Source organism: Triticum aestivum, chromosome 2D, assembly GCF_018294505.1.
Source record: "Triticum aestivum cultivar Chinese Spring chromosome 2D, IWGSC CS RefSeq v2.1, whole genome shotgun sequence".
Taxonomy (NCBI): domain Eukaryota; kingdom Viridiplantae; phylum Streptophyta; class Magnoliopsida; order Poales; family Poaceae; genus Triticum; species Triticum aestivum.
This window is the reverse complement of record NC_057799.1, coordinates 216,036,143-216,058,419: the sequence shown is the minus strand read 5'-3', so window position 1 is coordinate 216,058,419 and position 22,277 is coordinate 216,036,143.

Here is a 22,277-nt window from a genome sequence, read left to right as displayed (position 1 = left end):
ACACACCAATTCCAATGCATAATCATTCGGTAACGGCCATGCCGCACTGCTCGCAGATCTTTGTGTTGATGTCACTTCATCCTGAAATGTTTCTGTAAGTACACATGACTAGGGCAAAAATATAGTTACAACAGTGAAGCGAGCAAGACGGACTATTTTGTACATGGCAAAACTGGAATAACAATAATGTTACACGTCATGAAGCATAAGCAGGTGTTATTTTAAAAATTATAAAAATGGTAGTGTCAGGACCACGATTCCAAATCACACCGATCTAGCCTGTAACACCTCATATAACATTGCGGCCTCACGCACGGTACTCCCACGGGTGTCGCCTTACCATGGCCCGGGACCGTTTGCGCCTTTTGGCTCACGTATATGATAATGTCGCTAGCATCCATATGACGGAGAACCCGGGCCGACATGGCTAGTCGTGAACCCAAAGCGGCACTAACGTATGGGGACAGGCATACATGAATCAACATCGAACATGTCGGTCAGCAGCGTGTGAATCCGGGCTGTAGCACTGGGCTAACAGGACTCCGGGAACCCGGGCTATAGCAGGCTAGGCAGGACTCCGGATGTCACCGCGTGACATTTCCCCGAAGGGACAGACACAGGAACGATATGATTCACATGCCGGCCAGTCAGGTGTCCAGAGCAGTAGTGCTGGGCTAGCAAGACTCCGGTGAACCGGGCTGTAGCGGACTACTATGGCTCAAGGAGGCACCAGACTACATTTCCCCATAAGAGAGGCTGCTAAAGATAAACAACTAGATTGTCGGATCCCACACATACCAAGCATTTCAAACATACACACAATATGCTCGATATGTGCAAATACAACATGGCATCACAACAAAACTCTACAACTCAAGTACTTTATTTAAAGGGCTCCGGAGAGCCTTACATAACTTGTTCATACAGATAGGGGTCACATGACCCGACACTCAAGTCATACAATCATACAAGCACATGCGGAAGCAAACTGTCTGGGTACAGACACTAGAAAGAAAGAAGGCTTGACGAAGCCTGTCTATCTACATAGGCCCTTCACAAGCCTAGATCACCACCTGGGTGGCAAGTCACTCGTCGTCGTCGAGTTCTACGTAGAACCCGTCAGAAGGGGCGGTGTTGTCGTCTGAAAACAGTAATTAAAGCAACATGAGTACAAAGGTACTCAGCAAGTCTTACAACAGATCCTACTATACATGTTCATTCTCAAGAAGTTAGTGGGGTTATTGCAGCAAGCCAGCTTTGACTCTTGGCTAAGCTATCCTACGATACACCACTTGTGAAATAGTTTTCGCACACGAGTCCACTAATCACCATCTCGATACTCCACCGTGGATCCTCCCTCGTCATCCCACGAGAGGGCCATCAGCGGTACTCACACTTATCTTGAGGCTTTTAGTAGTATCCATTTACTTGTCTATGAACTGCATAAGCGACCAAGTAGTCCTTTACCGCGGACGCGGCTATTCGAATAGTTTTATACCCTGCAGGGGTGTACTTCATCACACACGCTCTCACCACTTATCGTCGCTACACGACGTGTACTCGGCAACCTTCAAGCGGAAGCCCAACGTGGGTGTCGGCCACAGCCTACCTAAACACTCGAGTCTCTAGTCCAGGTTTATCGCCTATTCAGGTTCCATCCGCAGGGAGTCCGGCCGGGGTTTCCACATACGGCCCCAAACGATGTGTGCAGGGTTCCCGGACACCAAACGGGCGACTCGGTACACCGTGCCATGAGCCTACCGCATCACAGCCCACCCCTTGGTCAGCGCTGTCCACGGCCTCCAGCTTACTACAAACACCAGAAACTACGTGCAACTCCTGGACAGAGGACAAGGGTGAATAAGAAGCCGAGGGGGTCCATTGGTTTCGGGCCCAATGTGTGGTAGTAGCTGAATCTTAAATCACGCATACAGATCTCAGTTCTTAGGGACGGTCTCGATGAAACAACCCACCATGTACTCCTACATGGCCTCCCATCGATACCTTTACCAAATCGTATTCAACACTTCACTCTCTTTACCGACACACACACTTTCACTCTAGTTCATCACCCTGATGAGCCAGACCTGACACAACTCTAAGCATAGCAAGCATAGCATTGTAGGAACACAGCATGGCTCAATCAACTCCTACACATGCTAGTGGGTTTCATCTAGTTACTGTGGCAATGACAGGTCATGCAAAGGAAAGTGGGTTCAACTATCGCAACACACACAGCAGTTTGAATCGCGTTGTCTTAATGCAGTAAACGAGAGCAGAAGCGAGAAGATGGGTTGTATCGAAATGATCAATGGGTTGCTTGCCTGACAGAGTGGTGGTGGGATACTGCCCTTCAGTTGGATACTCGTGAATATCCTCGGAGGCAGGACCTACCATAATGAACACATCGAAGCACAATCAACACCAAGCAAGTGCAACAATATGATGCATGCATGAGACATGGCAAAATGGATGTATTGGGCTAATGCAACTAAGACCAGATGGGTTTGGACTAATTTGAATCAAATATTCAAATTCCAAGTTCATAAATGGCCCATATTAGTGCTTTATCTTGTTCTGTATAAAACAGTAGGTTAACTTGCTTAATCATGCATGAAACCAGTACAGATGGATAGAATGGATTTTTCTGATCATTTTTCATATGTAAATCTTTTCATTCTGAGCTATAGATTATTTTCTATGATTTTTTGAAGTTTGTGATAATTTCTAGAATTTCCAATATAAGAATAATTCCAGTAAATGCTTTACTGCGTCAGTCTGACGTCAGCAGGTCAACGGGGTCGTCCAGGTCAAACCTGACGTGTGGGTCCCCTGTGTCAGTGTCACTGTTAGGTAATTAGTTAATTAGGATTAGTTTTAAACTCTAACTTAGATTAATCAGCAGGCGGGTCCCACTTGTCAGTCACCCTGGGGGGTCAAACCACGTTGACTCGCCGGCGTTTAGCCGCCGGCGACGTCCAGACGCGGCGGTGGAGTGCGGGATTGCTCCTCCGGCGACCAAATGGACGGCGGAGAGTACCTACGTGTAGCTGGGGGCGAGCCGCGTCGACTGGTGGTGGTAGTGGAGCTCGGGGTCGCCGGAATCGAGGCCGGCGACGAGCCGGGCGGCTGCCGTGGTACGGGTGTGGTTGAAACCGTAGCTAGAGAGCACGGCGAGGAACGTGCGAGGGTGCTACGGGTTCCTGGCATTGCGGTGAAGCTAATGGCTACGGTGGTGCGGCCGTTGGATGGCCGGAGCCTCGTCGGCGACGAGCTCGTGCGGCGGCGCGTACGGGTGAGCTTCGTGCGGTAGCTACAGAGCTCGAGAGAGAGAGAGGAGAGGATGGGACGGTGGCCATGCTCACGGCGGTTGCGACGGAGCAGGCGGCGAGGTCGGAGGCGAGCTGTTGCAGTGGCGACGGCGGAGGGGATCTCCGACGGTGAGCGGCGAAGGCGAGGTCGGTGACGGAGCTTCGGGGCAACCGAGTGCTCGGGGCTCGACTGGCTCGAAGGAGCGGGCGACGGCGGTGCTGTAGGACATGCTGGTACGGCGCGAGGTCGACGGTGGGCGCGGCTACTCCGGTGAGGTGTCTGCGGCGGCGTCGGCCATGGTGGGGAGAAGGCGAGGGAGAGGCGATGGGGGAGAATGACGGTGTCCAGAGGCTCGGGGCGCGTCGAGGGAGGTCGGCCAGCTCATCCGCGGCGAGGGCGGCAAGCAGGTGGCGCGGTGGCGAGCTCGCGCTCGCCGGCGTCACCTCTCTGCCTGCTCTGGCGAGAGCAGGCAGCTGACTGGCGCGGGCCAGCACAGTGCTGGGCCGCCAGGTGGGCTGCCAGGTGAGTTTCTCTGCCTTCTGTTTCTTTCTCTTTTTATTTATTTCTGTTCTGTGTTTTGAAATAGTAAAAATACTATTTCATTTAGAAAAACCCTGAAAATATTCTGAGGCACCTTTGAAATTATTCTCAACAGCCTAAAAATACCTTCAAGATTAATTGGGCATTTGAAAATATTTATAGCATTTAAAATGCCCAAATGCAAATACTTATGGCTTGTGCAAAAATCCAAGATGGCCTCCAAAAATATGAAACCATTTTTGGCAGAGGTTTTAGCCAAGACCAAAGGTGGTGAACATTTATGGAGGGCATTTCAAGTTCATTGAAAAGAATTTTAGTAAACCCTAGTTGTTCCAGGGGGGGTGCTGGGGGTTTCTGGCATTCCCCATTTCAGGTTTCTGTGAAATGTAAACATGATGCAACACTCTAATGCATAAACTAGCTAGGATCTGACAACTCACCCCCACTCAAAAGAATCTCGTCCCGATATTTAGGATCCATTGGGAAGAAGGTGGGGTACTCAAGTCGAAAACGATCCTCCCTTTCCCAGGTAGCTTCTTTCTCGGAATGGTGTGACCATTGAACTTTGAGAAACTTGATGTTTTGGCGTCGAGTGGTACGCTCGGCTTGATCAAGGATGCGAACGGGATATTCCCGATATGTGAGATTATCTTGGAGATCAAGCGTTTCGTGGTCCACTCCACGGATAGGATCCGAGAAGCAATGCCTGAGTTGAGATACGTGGAACACATCATGAACCTTGGAAAGATGCGGAGGTAGTTCCAATTGGTAGGCAACTTCTCCTCGCTTGGCAAGAATGCGAAAGGGTCCAATGTAGCGAGGGGCCAATTTGCCTTTGATACCGAATCGATGGGTTCCCTTTAAAGGAGTCACCCGAGGTAAGCCTTCTCGTCAACCTCAAAAGTCATAGCCTAATGTTTGCGATCATAATGGCTCTTTTGGCGAGATTGGGCTGTTTTCAATTTCTCACGAATAATGCGAGCCTGCTCTTCTGCTTCCTGGATCATATCCGGGCCAAAGAGTTGTCTTTCCCCGGTTTATGACCAGTTAAGAGGCGTTCGACATTTTCGTCCATAGAGAACCTCGAAAGGGGCTTTGCCCAAGCTGGCTTGATAACTATTGTTATAAGCGAACTCGGCGAATGGGAGGCATTTCTCCCAATCCATGCCGAAAGAGATGACAGAAGCTCGGAGCATATCCTCCAGAATTTGATTAACTCGTTCTACCTGACCACTTGATTGAGGGTGAAAGGCGGTGCTAAAAGAGAGACGAGTTCCCATAGCATTTTGGAAACTTTCCCAAAATCGAGAGGTGAAGAGACTTCCACGGTCTGAGTTAATTTCCAATGGAACACCATGAAGAGACACTATTCGGGAGATGTACAAGTCTGCTAGCTGGCTAGCGGTTATACTCTCACGAACAGGTAGGAAGTGGGCTACTTTGGAAAGACGATCGACAACAACGAAGATAGCATTGTTTCCCCTCTTGGTCCTGGGAAACCCGGTAATGAAATCCATACCGATTTTATCCCATTTCCATTCAGGAATAGCCAGAGGCTGAAGGGTGCCAGCAGGCCGCTGATGCTCTGCTTTGACACGACGGCAGACGTCGCAATTAGCAATGTATTGAGCAATATCTCTCTTCATCCTAGTCCACCAAAACCTCTGGCGTAGGTCTTGATACATTTTAGTACTACCGGGATGAATGGTGAGAGGAGATTCATGAGCTTCCTTAAGGATCAATCGCCTCAGGTTGCGTACCTTGGGAACCACTACGCGGTCTCCAAATAACACAACACCTTGGTCATCAACGGAGAAACAATCGGCAACTCCTTTCTTGATGTTTCTCTTAATACGGGATATTCCCGGATCTACCTTCTGAGCTTTGATGATCTGATCCGTAAGGGTTGGTTTCGCCACCAGGGTGGGTAGAAATACTTGAGGAACAATGTGAAGGTTAAGCTTACAGAATTCCTCGTGGAGAAGTGGTTGGCTTTGTTGTAACATCAAATTGTTACAGTAGGATTTACGGCTTAACGCATCAGCCATGACATTGGCTTTGCCCGGGGTGTAAGTTATTTCTAAGTCGTAGTCTGAGATCAACTCGACCCAACGTCTTTGCCTGAGATTCAGATCCGGTTGGGTGAAGATGTATTTCAGACTCTGGTGGTCGGTGAAAATCTCGCAACGATTACCGAGAAGGTAATGTCGCCATGTTTTGAGTGCATGGACTACGACTGCAAGCTCTAGATCATGTGTGGGATAATTATCCTCATGTGGACGCAACTGTCGGGAAGCGTAGGCAATCACATGACGGTCTTGCATGAGTATGCAACCTAGTCCTTGTCGCGAGGCGTCGCAATAGATAACAAAGTCCTTAGAAAAATCTGGTGGTACGAGTACGGGGGCAGATGTCAGGCGTCTTTTCAGTTCCTGAAAGCTGAACTCGCACTGTGGGGTCCACTCGAACTTTTTATCTTTCTTGAGGAGTTCGGTTAGAGGTTTAGCAACCTTGGAGAAGTTCTCGACGAAGCGACGGCAGTAGCTCGCTAAGCCAAGGAAACTCCGAACTTGTTTAACCGTTTCAGGGGGAGTCCAGTCAAGGATGGCTTGAACTCGCTCGGGATTGACAGCAATACCTTTACCAGAGATCACGTGGCCTAGGTAGGTCACTTCTGGCAACCAGAATTCACACTTGGAGAATTTAGCATAAAGGCGATGCTCTCGAAGTTTCGTTAGTACTAGCCTTAGATGCTCGGCATGTTCTGCCTCATTCTTGGAGTAGATGAGTATATCATCGAGGTATACTACGACGAATTTATCCAAATACTCCATGAAGATTGAGTTCATTAACCGAGAGAAGGTGGCTGGAGCATTGGTTAACCCGAAGGACATGACTGTATACTCGTATTGGCCATAACGAGTAACAAAGGCCGTTTTAGGAATGTCCCCGTTCTTGATTTTGATTTGATGGTAGCCCAACCTCAAATCCATTTTAGAGAAGACTGAGGATCTAGCGAGCTGATCATACAGGTCGTTGATCCTGGGAAGCGGATACTTGTTCTTGATTGTGACTGGGTTGACAGGTCAGTAATCTACAACCATCCGATCCGTACCATCCTTCTTCTTGACGAAGAGGACGGGGCAAGCCCACGGAGAAGAACTAGGACGGATGAAACCCTTTTTCAAGGACTCATCGAGTTGTTTCTTAAGCTCGGCTAGCTCTAGGGGTGCCATCTTATAGGGTCTTCTAGAGATTGGGACGGTTCCTGGAACGAGGTCTATCACGAACTCAACATCCCTGTCAGGTGGGATACCTGGCAGTTCTTCAGGGAAGACATCCGGGAAGTCACGGACTACCGGCACATCTTCGAGGTCTGGAAGAGGGTTGGCATTTAATGAGTAAAGCTGACGTTTAGACACTCGGGTCAAAACATTAACTGTCTTGCCCGACGGATGGGTGAGTTGAACAGTTCTAGTAGAGCAATCAATCTTAGCATAATGGGCTGACATCCAGTCCATACCCAAGATGATGTTTATGTCTGAGGACTTGAGAGCTATTAGTGATGCAAGGAAGACCAGTCTGTCAACAAGAATTTCATTTCCATGGCTTATCTTAGAGGTTTGCCATCTAGAACCAGGAGTTTGAACTTCCATGGAAGTAGGCATGTCACTAAATGTGGTGTTGTGTAATCGAGCATAGCTCTTAGAGATAAATGAATGAGATGCTCCAGTATCGAAAAGAACAGTTGCCGGATGGCAATTAACAAGGAGCGTACCAAGGACGACGTTGGGATCCTCATGAGTTTCTTCAGCTGAAACATAGTTGACATGGCCACGTGCAGTGGTGTCTGGCTTGGCGTAGTAAGTCTTTCCTGCTGGCTTACCACGGCCAACGGACTGTCCAGGTTGATTGAGGTTGTTTCGGGGGAACTCGCGCAGATAGTGACCCGTTTCTCCACACTTGAAGCATGTCACAATATTGGGGCGTGGAGCAGCATTAGCAGCGGGGCCACCATAAACCTTGGGCCGTGCATGCTTCTGGTTGGGGCGAGGCGCCTCGAAGGATGGCCTCAGAGTGAACCTGGGTGGCAGAGCAGTATTTGGAATCCAGACCCGGCGGTTCTGGGATCCGGAGCCAGATGAGGAACCAAAATCACGAGAGTGCTTGCGTGTAGCGTCATAGTCAGTTTGTCCTGTCTCGGCACTGATGGCCTTATTGACCAACTTCTGGAAAGAGGTGCACTCATGCAGACGGAGATCACGGCGAAGCTCGGGGCTAAGTCCCTTGCGGAACCTTGCCTGCTTCTTGGCGTCGGTGGATACCTCTTCAGGAGCATAGCGTGCTAGATTTCCAAACTCACGGTTGTATGCATCCACGGTCAGTCTGCCTTGGGTGAAGTTGCAGAATTCCTCCCGCTTACGATCCATGAGACCCTCCGGAATGTGATGCTCACGGAAAGCCTCACTGAATTCAGCCCAAGTAGTGATTTGGCCAGCTGGGCGCATAGCCTCAAAGTTCTCCCACCAAAGGCTAGCAGGGCCTTCAAGGTGATAGGCAGCGTAGGTAACCTTATCAGCTTCGGCTACGTTGGCAGAACGTAGCTTATGGGTGATGCTGCGAAGCCAATCATCCGCATCAAGGGGCTCGACGGAGTGGTTGAACTTCGGTGGGTACAGCTTGATAAAGTCATTGATGGACACCAGGTCGTTCCTCTGGTGACGTGCGGTATTCTGCTCAATTCGCTCTAGCAAGCGGTTAGTCTCACGCTTGTTTCTTTCTGCCTCCAGCATAACTTCGGCCAGTGAAGGCGGATGGGGCAAATCCTCCGCCCTGGCTGCATTGGCTTCACCCTGCGCCTGGACAGCAGGGTTGTTGCGGGTGGTAACCATCCTAGGAGAAACAAAGCAACGGTTTAGACGAGGATGGCTAAATCTTGATAGGGAAAAGCGGAATGTGATGGATAACACGGAATGCAGAGATGACCATCAGTATGACATGGTAACATAGCTACATACATACACCAACAGTCATACACGCCATACATAGTTTAGTACAAGCCCAGGCTAAGGTACAACTACGATGAAAGACGATACATCTCAACAGAGGCATTCCAAGCTCCTATACATTATTTTTCTACACCTCCGGAACGTGATACACACCAAGTCGTATCCCACAAGACACGCAGGACTGTGGAGATTACAACTGTTACAATACTAGTGGAACTACTACCAACTCAGACGTCTCCGTAGTAATCCTCATAGAAGTCACCACCATGTCCTGGGAGCTGAACATGATCATCTGGAAATAGTTGGTCCTGTGGAGCTTGCGGTCCATAGGGACTCGGGTGTGGCCTTGGTCCAACAAACGGTGGCAGACGGGGTCCACGAGGAGGGGTGATGCCTCCTACATCACGCCATTCCATACATTCTGGCAGACCAGATCGCACGGGGTATATATCCCTCATGTCCATAAACCCAGCTTGCACGGCAGGTGCAAACCGTGTCAGAGTGGCCCAGTGATCAGCACGAGCATTAAAGAGCTCCATTCACAAGGCACGATTCTCACGGTCCTTGTCCTCAAGCATCTCGGTGGTGGTACGGAGTAGTGAGCCCTCATGGGTAGAATCACAGTAAGTGGCCTGATAGTACCCCTGTGCCCCAGGGAGTGCTGCTGGCATATAGCAGAAGTCGGTGTTCTGAAGCAAGGCAGTTCTGGCTCGCATGATAGTCATCATTGAGTAAGCTGCGTCCTGCACGGACATCTCGACAGTAACCCCAAGTCCATAAGAGCAATGGAGGGGTTCAGTGGCTCCAGGGTAGGATGGGTAAATCCTGACGGTGCAAAGATATTGACTTTGATTAAAGTCTCGGAACTGCTCCTCGACGGTATACTCGGGATACCAACGATAGCCTGTCTCAACCATCACTCGGACCAACATGGCCGTGTGACCAGGTACGCCGATGCACCGGGTCAGACGAACCACTTGGTTCTGGGAACGGGTGGCCATCTGAAAGCACGAAATAATGCAAGGCATTAGTATTTCTAGGAGAATTCGGACAGCATAACGGCTGTAAATGCTCGAAAAAGGATTTGAGACATTCGCAACAGTTTGCAATACCACTCAACAACATCATGTCAAGGTTCTGGTTCAACCGACAACATACCAAGGTAATAGAAACTGAACCGAAGCATGGAACCAACAATCCTATAAGTTACTACGGACTAGTAACACGTGAACCTGATAGAGAGGAGAGAGCCTAGTCCTTAACCCGCGTAGAATGAGAAGAGTATGACTCAGATCAGAGGGCATGAGGTAAAGGAGTAAAAGCACCTTACGTTCCCTCCCACAATCAATTCCCCTACATATAACTAAAGCATTTCTAGACTCGACATCGACCAGTTTGGATTATCGCACCTACAGGCAGTCCGGCTCTGATGCCAACGCTGTCAGGACCCCGATTCCAAATCACACCGATCTAGCCTGTAACACCTCATATAACATTGCGGCCTCACGCACGGTACTCCCACGGGTGTCGCCTTACCATGGCCCGGGACCGTTTGCGCCTTTTGTCTCACGTATATGATAATGTCGCTAGCATCCATATGACAGAGAACCCGGGCCGACATGGCTAGTCGTGAACCCAAAGCGGCACTAACGTATGGGGACAGGCATACATGAATCAACATCGAACGTGTCGGTCAGCAGCGTGTGAATCCGGACTGTAGCACTGGGCTAACAGGACTCCGGGAACCCGGGCTATAGCAGGCTAGGCAGGACTCCGGATGTCACTGCGTGACATTTCCCCGAAGGGACAGACACAGGAACGATATGATTCACATGCTGGCCAGTCAGGTGTCCAGAGCAGTAGTGCTGGGCTAGCAAGACTCTGGTGAACCGGGCTGTAGCGGACTACTATGGCTCAAGGAGGCACCAGACTACATTTCCCCATAAGAGAGGCTGCTAAAGATAAACAACTAGATTGTCGGATCCCACACATACCAAGCATTTCAAACATACACACAATATGCTCGATATGTGCAAATACAACATGGCATCACAACAAAACTCTACAACTCAAGTACTTTATTTAAAGGGCTCCGGAGAGCCTTACATAACTTGTTCATACAGATAGGGGTCACATGACCCGACACTCAAGTCATACAATCATACAAGCACATGCGGAAGCAAACTGTCTGGGTACAGACACTAGAAAGAAAGAAGGCTTGACGAAGCCTGTCTATCTACATAGGCCCTTCACAAGCCTAGATCACCACCTGGGTGGCAAGTCACTCGTCGTCGTCGAGTTCTACGTAGAACCCGTCAGAAGGGGCGGTGTTGTCGTCTGAAAACAGTAATTAAAGCAACATGAGTACAAAGGTACTCAGCAAGTCTTACAACAGATCCTACTATACATGTTCATTCTCAAGAAGTTAGTGGGGTTATTGCAGCAAGCCAGCTTTGACTCTTGGCTAAGCTATCCTACGATACACCACTTGTGAAATAGTTTTCGCACACGAGTCCACTAATCACCATCTCGATACTCCACCGTGGATCCTCCCTCGTCATCCCACGAGAGGGCCATCCGCGGTACTCACACTTATCTTGAGGCTTTTAGTAGTATCCATTTACTTGTCTATGAACTGCATAAGCGACCAAGTAGTCCTTTACCGCGGACGCGGCTATTCGAATAGTTTTATACCCTGCAGGGGTGTACTTCGTCACACACGCTCTCACCACTTATCGTCGCTACACGACGTGTACTCGGCAACCTTCAAGCGGAAGCCCAACGTGGGTGTCGGCCACAGCCTACCTAAACACTCGAGTCTCTAGTCCAGGTTTATCGCCTATTCAGGTTCCATCCGCAGGGAGTCCGGCCGAGGTTTCCACATACGGCCCCAAATGATGTGTGCAGGGTTCCCGGACACCAAACGGGCGACTCGGTACACCGTGCCACGAGCCTACCGCATCACAGCCCACCCCTTGGTCAGCGCTGTCCACGGCCTCCAGCTTACTACAAACACCAGAAACTACGTGCAACTCCTGGACAGAGGACAAGGGTGAATAAGAAGCCGAGGGGGTCCATTGGTTTCGGGCCCAATGTGTGGTAGTAGCTGAATCTTAAATCACGCATACAGATCTCAGTTCTTAGGGACGGTCTCGATGAAACAACCCACCATGTACTCCTACATGGCCTCCCATCGATACCTTTACCAAATCGTATTCAACACTTCACTCTCTTTACCGACACACACACTTTCACTCTAGTTCATCACCCTGATGAGCCAGACCTGACACAACTCTAAGCATAGCAAGCATAGCATTGTAGGAACACAGCATGGCTCAATCAACTCCTACACATGCTAGTGGGTTTCATCTAGTTACTGTGGCAATGACAGGTCATGCAAAGGAAAGTGGGTTCAACTATCGCAACACACACAGCAGTTTGAATCGCGTTGTCTTAATGCAGTAAACGAGAGCAGAAGCGAGAAGATGGGTTGTATCAAAATGATCAATGGGTTGCTTGCCTGACAGAGTGGTGGTGGGATACTGCCCTTCAGTTGGATACTCGTGAATATCCTCGGAGGCAGGACCTACCATAATGAACACATCGAAGCACAATCAACACCAAGCAAGTGCAACAATATGATGCATGCATGAGACATGGCAAAATGGATGTATTGGGCTAATGCAACTAAGACCAGATGGGTTTGGACTAATTTGAATCAAAGATTCAAATTCCAAGTTCATAAATGGCCCATATTAGTGCTTTATCTTGTTCTGTATAAAACAGTAGGTTAACTTGCTTAATCATGCATGAAACCAGTACAGATGGATAGAATGGATTTTTCTGATCATTTTTCATATGTAAATCTTTTCATTCTGAGCTATAGATTATTTTCTATGATTTTTTGAAGTTTGTGATAATTTCTAGAATTTCCAATATAAGAATAATTCCAGTAAATGCTTTACTGCGTCAGTCTGACGTCAGTGTGACGTCAGCAGGTCAACGGGGTCGTCCAGGTCAAACCTGACGTGTGGGTCCCCTGTGTCAGTGTCACTGTTAGGTAATTAGTTAATTAGGATTAGTTTTAAACTCTAACTTAGATTAATCAGCAGGCGGGTCCCACTTGTCAGTCACCCTGGGGGGTCAAACCGTGGTCAAACCACGTTGACTCGCCGGCATTTAGCCGCCGGCGACGTCCAGGCGCGGCGGTGGAGTGCGGGATTGCTCCTCCGGCGACCAAATGGACGGCGGAGAGTACCTACGTGTAGCTGGGGGCGAGCCGCGTCGACTGGTGGTGGTAGTGGAGCTCGGGGTCGCCGGAATCGACGCCGGCGACGAGCCGGGCGGCTGCCGGGGTACGGGCGTGGTTGAAACCGTAGCTAGAGAGCACGGCGAGGAATGTGCAAGGGTGCTACGGGTTCCTGGCGTTGCGGTGAAGCTAATGGCTACGGTGGTGCGGCCGTTGGATGGCCGGAGCCTCGTCGGCGACGAGCTCATGCGGCGGCGCGTACGGGTGAGCTTCGTGCGGTAGCTACAGAGCTCGAGAGAGAGAGAGAGAGGAGAGGATGGGAAGGTGGCCATGCTCACGGCAGTTGCGATGGAGCAGGCGGCGAGGTCGGAGGCGAGCTGTTGCAGTGGCGACGGCGGAGGGCATCTCCGACGGTGAGCGGCGAAGGCGAGGTCGGTGACGGAGCTTCGGGGCAACCGAGCGCTCGGGGCTCGACTGGCTCGAAGGAGCGGGCGACGGCGGTGCTGTAGGACACACTGGTACGGCGCGAGGTCGACGGTGGGCGCGGCTACTCCGGTGAGGTGTCTGCGGCGGCGTCGGCCATGGTGGGGAGAAGGCGAGGGAGAGGCGATGGGGGAGAATGACGGTGTCCAGAGGCTCGGGGTGCGTCGAGGGAGGTCGGCCAGCTCATCCGCGGCGAGGGCGGCAAGCAGGTGGCGCGGTGGCGAGCTCGCGCTCGCCGGCGTCACCTCTCTGCCTGCTCTGGCGAGAGCAGGCAGCTGACTGGCGCGGGCCAGCACAGTGCTGGGCCGCCAGGTTGGCTGCCAGGTGAGTTTCTCTGCCTTCTGTTTCTTTCTCTTTTTATTTATTTCTGTTCTGTGTTTTGAAATAGTAAAAATACTATTTCATTTAGAAAAACCCTGAAAATATTCTGAGGCACCTTTGAAATTATTCTCAACAGCCTAAAAATACCTTCAAGATTAATTGGGCATTTGAAAATATTTATAGCATTTAAAATGCCCAAATGCAAATACTTATGGCTTGTGCAAAAATCCAAGATGGCCTCCAAAAATATGAAACCATTTTTGGCAGAGGTTTTAGCCAAGACCAAAGGTGGTGAACATTTATGGAGGGCATTTCAGGTTCATTGAAAAGAATTTTAGTAAACCCTAGTTGTTCCAGGGGGGTGCTGGGGGTTTCTGGTATTCCCCATTTCAGGTTTCTGTGAAATGTAAACATGATGCAACACTCTAATGCATGGACTAGCTAGGATGTGACAGGTAGTCTGTGCAGCGTGCATACCGAAATCTCTCTTAGCTCACCAGAGGAGCGTGATGTTGGGGCCAAATCCAAAACACAGACAAGTTACAAATTTAGACAGCAAGTTGCGTATAAGTAAGCAAGCAGTTGGCCATTCTGTAGCTCAATTAAAGTCCTAGGGAGCATAATGAACAGCAGAGGGATTCATACAAACCTACTACAGCAAGCAAAGCTATGCAATCATTAGCCTAGTATAAACTAGATTGTGAGCCTCATGCAGAAATAGTTGGTTAATAGACTTCAAAGCTTCAGGCACACTTCGCCAGAGTAATTAAATGGTAAGGCCTTTAATTATGTCAACTAATAGTTATACAAGTACCCAACATCTGGCATCATTGCAAATAAAGCAATTGAGAAGAGCAAATTAACTATGCCTGAAACAAACAAGGAATTGAACTATTGAGTTGGATACAGTGACTTACCTTAACTAGTTGAGCAGGCTCAGCGCTGCTCCTACTTCTCTTGCAAGGCTCCTTCCTAACATATTCTACATGGAAATCCTCAATCTTATCTTCATTGCACCCCCTCTGCAAGGTGACACAAACTAGTTACTCGTCTCAATGGAAGATAAATGTGCATACTTTCGAGTCTGTGAACAACACAAAAGGATGAGATTATAACAAAAAAAACACCACATAATGAAACATGCCACATCTCTTGCACTTGCACACAATCAAATGAGCATTTACTATGTGTGCACTATGTAAAAACAAGGCATACCTTCGAACTGGATCTCCAGGTACTCTTGAGAGCCTAATTTAGTGTACAGCCAAACCTTTATGTCACCTATGAGTTAGACAAGCCCCCACTACAGCAGCCCTTAGTGTTTAAATCGTTGGCAAGCTCTGTTAGAGTGTTAGGTCAAGAACAACAAGTAATCAAAGCAAACAGTTCTGGTATGGCTGGCTGATGCAAACAAGCAATTGAACAGATGTATCAAGAAAAGAAGCAAAGAAGGAGGCTTGAGGACGATCACTTGACTAACCAGATTTAAGGGGCATTTAAACATCATGTGCAACGTATGAACTAACATAAACATTGCATAGTCCAGATTCTACAATGGAATGCACATTTATTAGGTTATGCCATGTATGATGATGCCTAAATGTACACTATAGCAGGCAGGAGTGATTCATTATTGCATGTAGAATTGAATTGCAGGTTAAGGGCCAGTTCTATTCTGCCTTTTCAGAGCTTATTGTCAAAATAAGCCATAAAAGATGTAAAGAAGTCATTTTTGAGTTATGGGCTTGGGCTTAACTTATTCGCTTTGGAGGGGGGTGTTTCGGGTAGAAGCTCACTAAAAATTGAAGGGAAGTGGAATAGTGAAATGACTCTGTTGTCTGCCTATATTACACTCAAAATGCAATTGCCCTGCCCGCTTGCATCTCCTTTCCCCTTTCCCTCTACCTCGATCAAATGCCTGCAGTGCTAGGGTTCCTCCAATGAGCCGTCGCCACTGGTCCCATCTGGCCTAGTCCTCGACGATGCTTTGTCCAGCTAGGCTACATGGCCGGCGGGTAGGGCCAAATCTCCCTGGCTGCTCCTCCGTCTGGCGCCGCCCCTCATTCTCATGGTCTCCAGCAGCTGCTCCACTATGGTTCGTCCAACGCAATACTCTGGCGGGCGCCGCGCAACTACGGCTGATGCCACACTACGGCAGAAGGCACCTTATTCCCCCTCCCCTCCTCCCAGGTCGTGGCCTTGAGGTGCTGTTGAAGGATGAGCTCATCCAACAAGGTGAGGATCTCCTCTAATTTTTTTGCCAAATTTTCATTCTGATCCACTATACAATGAATTGCTATGAGCTGCTTCTACTGCTGCTATATGATGCATTGCTATGAGCTGCTCCTGCTGCTGCTAAATGATGAATTGCTATGAGCTGCTGCTGCTATATGATGAATTGTTATGAGTTGCTACTTGCTGCTATACGATGAGTTGCTATAAGCTGCTCCTGTTGCTGCTATACGATGAGTTGCTATAAGCTGCTCCTGCTGCTGCTATATGATGAATTGCTATGAGCTGCTTCTGCTGCTGCTATATGATGAATTGCTATGAGCTGCTCCTGCTGCTGCTATATGATGAATTGCTACGAGCTACTGCTGGTATATGATGAATTGCACACTACTGCTGCTGCTGCTGTATGATGAGTTGCTATGAGCTGCTGTTGCTGCTACTATATGATGCTTTTAGGTGGCTGCTATATGATAATAACCAGCCACTTGGACAATGGAATTTCAATAAATAATTGTTCTTCATTTAAATGTGGGTCATTTGTTCTTCATTTAAATTAGGCAATGGGGTCTCTATGGAAGACATTGACCAAAGTAGATTGTGCCAAGTAGATGGTATCTTTGTATTTGCATTTTGAACAAATAGTGATGGTCTGTGTTCCTATCATATTAATTACTGCAGTGGGTTCAATTTGTGATGTTTGCAAGTCAAATTAATTTTCATATGGGCAAAACAATGACAAAATATAATGCAATCTAGACTTTTCACTGATCATACCAAAGATAAGCTGAAAAGAAAGGCAATGAAAAGAACTGGTTCGCTTTTTACCTGGAGCTTATATTCACATGTGCTTATTTCCTTAGGATAACTCGTAATAACTGTCCCTAAGAAACTTGGCCAATAGAACTGACATACAAATAACATGTCACGATGATTGCAATGGAGGAGTGACCTACCATAGCACATTGTATAGGCTCACCGCTGCCTCTCCTTTTTTTGCGATGTTCCATGAAATTGCCACATACATCTTGTACTTTTTCATTATGTAACCCTATTTGCAAGTTGACACGGCTAATTTCAGACATCTCTACATGATAATACCTTGCATATTCCTTGCGCATATTTAAACCACCAATTAACGATTGTGTGCGTAGCATAAACTAGCCATGACTCTGTGTGCTGGACTAGCAGGCACTCTAAGGCAGCCTAATGTAGTGCACTGGAATTCCTACATGCCACCTAGGATTTTGTGTAATGTACTACCTCTGTTCCTAAATATATGTCTTTGTAGAGATTCTAGTATGGACCACATACAGATGTATATAGATGCATTTTCGAGTGTAGATTCACTCATTTTGCTCCTTATGTAGCCTATAGTGGAATCACTAGAAATACTTATATTTAGGAACGGAGGTACGAGGTAGTATCATGTATGACATCTACATGTCTAATTTAGCAGCCAGTAGTAGAAATCATTGTCTGCACAAAGGGATTAGTGGTCGAAAATCCTAGCAAAGAACGCTGGCAGGCACACAACAATACAAGAGAGAGATACGCACTAGCAATGCCTCAGTCCAGGATCTTGGTTGGCCAAGCTACTAGATCCAGAAGAAACATCGTCCTTGTAGTTTTTGCCAGCTGCATAACAGGTAACAGCAACATGTTAGTATATTTGAAGTACATTGGGCAGGTGATGCTGGACGGGTTTAAAGGTGAAGTACCTAGGCCGTGGCGGGTGCTTGGCATCTTGCCAGACGGTGGGAATCAAGTTAGAAACGTCAAGGGTGATGACGCTGCGCTGGTTGTCTCGGGGTCCGGTAAGGAGATCTAGAACCGCCGAGTAGGGTGTTTGTGGAGCGGCTCCGGTAGGTTGGACTACGATGTGGGCGAAGCGGATCTGTGGCCGTGCACGAGGGCGTTGGTGAAGCTGCTCCGGTGGTTGGGTTAAGGATGGTGTCGATGATGCGAATCTGCGGCCGTGGACGGGGCGTCAGAAGCTCCTCTGGTAGGTTGGATGAGTGCGATGAAGCGGATCTGTGGCCGTGGACTTGTGAGCTGAGAATGGTATAGGCGAAGCTACTCCGGTAGGGTTGATGATGGTGTCGGTGAAGCGGCTCCGGTAGGGTTGAGGAAGGTGTCGGCGAAGAGGATCAGAGGCCGTCGACGGGGGCGTCGGTGGGGCGGCTCCGGGGGTGTGTGGACGAAGCATCTCCGGTGGGAGTATGTCACAGCCCCAGATCAGCCCTTGTTTGACTTTTTCTTGTTCCTCATGTCATCATGTTTAATTTTCAAAGAAACTTGAAATGGGGATGTTGAAACCCTAGCAACAAATGCATTCAACTAGGTTCAAGTAAACAATATTTTCAATGAACCCAAATGCCGTTTAGAAAAGTTCATGATTTTTGTTAAAGGTGAAAACCTCTGCCAAAAATGATGCACCTATTTCTAGGCCATCCTGGATTTTTGAATTAAATCTTATTGTATTTGACTTTTGGGCATTTAAATGCTATAAATAATTTAAATGTTCAAATAATGTTGGAACTATTTTTGGGCCACTGAAATAATTCAGCAAGTGTCCATGAATATTTTCAGGATTTTAGGAAATGCCTTGGTATTTTTCCTAAGCTCAAAACAGAGGCAAATAATTAGAAAATAGAAACAAATTAGAAAAACAGAAAGCAGAGAGAGAAGATACCTACCTGGCACCCACCAAAGCCACCTGGCCGGCCCAGCCCACCAGGCGCTCTCCTGTCGCCTTCCTCCTCGCGCCAGTAGGCGAGGGCGCGTGCCTGATGCGCGCAGCTACACGCCGCGGCCACCTCCTCCCTCCCTGCCTGCCTGGCTCCGCCTCGACGCGTCTGGATGATGCCACGCGACCCCCAGAGCCGTCCGGCTCTCCCTCTCTCTCCCTCGAACGCTCTCCCTCTCCTCTGTTCTTCCCGCCCGAACGCCTCGCCGACGAGCACCATCGCGCCCAGAGCCACTGCCTCGCCTCGTAGATGTGCTCCGAAGCTTCGCCTCGACCCCCTCTTCCTCCCCACCGAGTCACGCCCCGCCAAACGCCCCGAAGCGTCGCCCCCGACCTCGTCTCCGTCGTTCGGCCGCCGAGATCGCCGGCGACCTCCCGTCTCCATCAGCTCCTCCCCGACCTCGCCGACCCGCTCGTCGTGACCGTGGTGAGCTGCTGGCCGTTTCCCCCCTCTCCGTTCTCTTCCTCGCATGCCGTAGCGACCGCACCAAGCTCGACCGCACCCGCCGCCGCTTGCGCCCGCCGTCGACGCGGCCCCGGCAACCAAACAGCCCGGGCGTCGTGTCCAACATGCTCGCCGCCTCGCGTAGTTGCTGTAGGTGCCATGAACGCGCTGCCACGGCCACTGCAGCCCCGTAGCCACAAACACCCGAACGCCGGCGCCGCCCCGAGCTCGTTTCCGGCGAGCTCCGTCCGTCCCCGCTGCTGCCGCATGCCGCTCTGGATGCGGGCGAGCCCCAGCTCCCCGCGCGTGCCCTCCTCTGCTCGATTGGGCGCCGGAGGAGTGATTCCGAGCCCTCCCGCGGCGTCTGCTGCCGCCGGCGGCTAAACGCCGGTGATTTAGCCCTGGTTGACCAGGGATTTGACCCCCCTGGGTCATTGACATGTGGGCCCCGGCCCCACTGACATTTTGGTTAGGTTTAACTTAAGGCTAGTTAACTATATTATTTAGCTGAGTCGATGACATATGGGTCCCACTGTCAGGTTTGACTCTGGTTAGGCGTTGTTATCCAGCTGACGTCACAGTGACGCAGTGCTGACGCAATAACTCATTATTTGGATTTAAGTTTATTCAGGAAATTCCAGAAAATAGTATAAACTTCTAAAATCATAAAAAATCAACCGTAGCTCAGAATGAAATAATTTATATATGAAAAATTATCAGAAAAATGCAATCTATCCATCTGTATCATTTTCATGCACGTCAAACTAAGTTATACCTGCTGTATAGGTGAAAACATGATAATGCACTATTTGAATTCATAGTTTGAATTTGAACCTTGAGTTCAAATCAACCCAAACCTTTCTGTTGCTAGTTGCATTAGGCCAAATCACGTCATATTGCCATGTCATAATCATGCATCATAATTGCTACATTGCATTGATTGTGTTCTTCCTTGTTTGCCGGTGATTGTCCCCTCTCGATAGCCGTGATTCCGATGACGTGATCGATGACACTGATGAAGAACTATAATATCTTCAGAAGTGCTAGGCAAGCATAACCCCCCTTGTTCATTCCGATACAATCCCACTCTCTCGCTCCTGCTCTCTTTACTACATTAGGACAACAACGATTCAACTGTTACTTGTTGCGGTAGTTGAACCCCTTATCCTCTGCATGACCTGTCATTGCCACAGTAAATAGATGAAACCCACTAGCATGAGTAGGTGTTGTTTGAGCCCTGATGTGCCTACTCATTCATGCTTGTTTGTCATGCCTGCTACTGCTTAGAGTTGTGTCAGGTCTGATTCATCGGGGATGAATTGGAATGGTGATGAACATGTCCTACTGTGTGTGAGCTAAGTGTGTGAACACGATTTGGTAAAGGTAGCGGTGAGAGGCCATGTAGGGGTACATGGTGGGTTGTCTCATTGAAGCTGTCCTCAGGAACTGAGTTCTGTGTTTGTGATCCATGATACAGTTACTACCACGCATTGGGCCCGAAACCAATGGACCCTCTCGGCTAGAGGCTAGAGGCCGTGGACAGCGCTGACCGAGGGGTGGGCTGTGATGCGGTAGGCACGTGGCACGATGTACCGGGCGCCCGTTTGGTGTCTCGGGAACCCTGCACACATCGTTCGGGGCCGTATGTGGAAACCTCGGCCGGACTCCCTGCGGATGGAACCTGAATAGGCGATAAACCTGGACTAGAGACTTGAGTGTTTAGGTAGGCTGTGGCCGACTCCCTCGCCAGGCTTCCGCTTGAAGGTTGCCGAGGTACACGACGTGTACATGGTGGTAAGTGGCGAGAGCGTGTGTGACAAAGTACACCCCTGCAGGGTTAACATCATCTATTCGAATAGCCGTGTCCGCGGAAATGGACTTCTGGGTTGCCTATAACAGTTCATAGACAAGTGAAAGTGGATACTCTAAAATGCGCAAGATAAGTGTGAGTGCTATGGATGGCGTTCTCGTAGGGAGACGGGAGCGGATCCATAGTGGAGTATTGATATGGTGAATATGTGGACTCGTGTGCGCCACCTCAAAGAGTTACTTGCAGTCGTAGTTTAGGATAGCCACCGAGTCAAAGCTGGCTTGCTGCAGTTAAACTCCACCACCCCTTTTGTTGATACCGATGCATATGTAGATAGTTCTGATGTAAGTCTTGCTGGGTACATTTGTACTCACGTTTGCTTATTTTATGTTTTGCAGAGAGACGTCAGTCTCGCTAGTAGTTCCGTGTGGACTTTGACGTTTAGCTTGATACCTCAGCTACGATCTTGTGCCCTCGGCAGGATCTGGTAGATAGTCAGGCTTCTCAGCCTTTTTCATTTGTAGATGTCTGTACTCAGACATGTTAAGCTTCCGCATGTGTTTGACTTGTATGCTCTCAATGTTGGGTCATGAGACCCATGTTTGTAATATTTGGCTCTTCGGAGCCTAATGAATAAATACTCTGAGTCGTAGAGTCTTGTTGTGATGCCATGTTGTATTTGCACATATCGAGCATATTGTGTGTATGATTGAAATGCTTGGTATGTGTATATCGTAGAGTCTTGGTATTTGCACATATCGAGCATATTGCCGTCAGCTTGTCAAAAACGGACGGCAAAGAACTGGCTGATGGCAAAGAACGTCTTTGCCATAAGCCAATTCTTTGCCGTCTGCTAGCGGACGGCAAAGAATCTTTGCTGTCGGCTGGCGGACGGCAAAGAGAGAGGTGGGCCCCACTAACGAGCTGTTTAGAAAAAAACCTAACGGCCCCCCTCTTTGCCGTCCGCTAGCAGACGGCAAAGAAAGTGGCCAAGCTAACGCCCGTTAGCTAGGATCTTTGCCGTCTGCTGGCGGACGGCAAAGAACCGTGCCCTAACTAAAATCAACATCGACGCCCGCCTGCGCCCCACATCTGTCCCTCTCTCTCTCCGCCCGCGCCCGAGCCGCCGC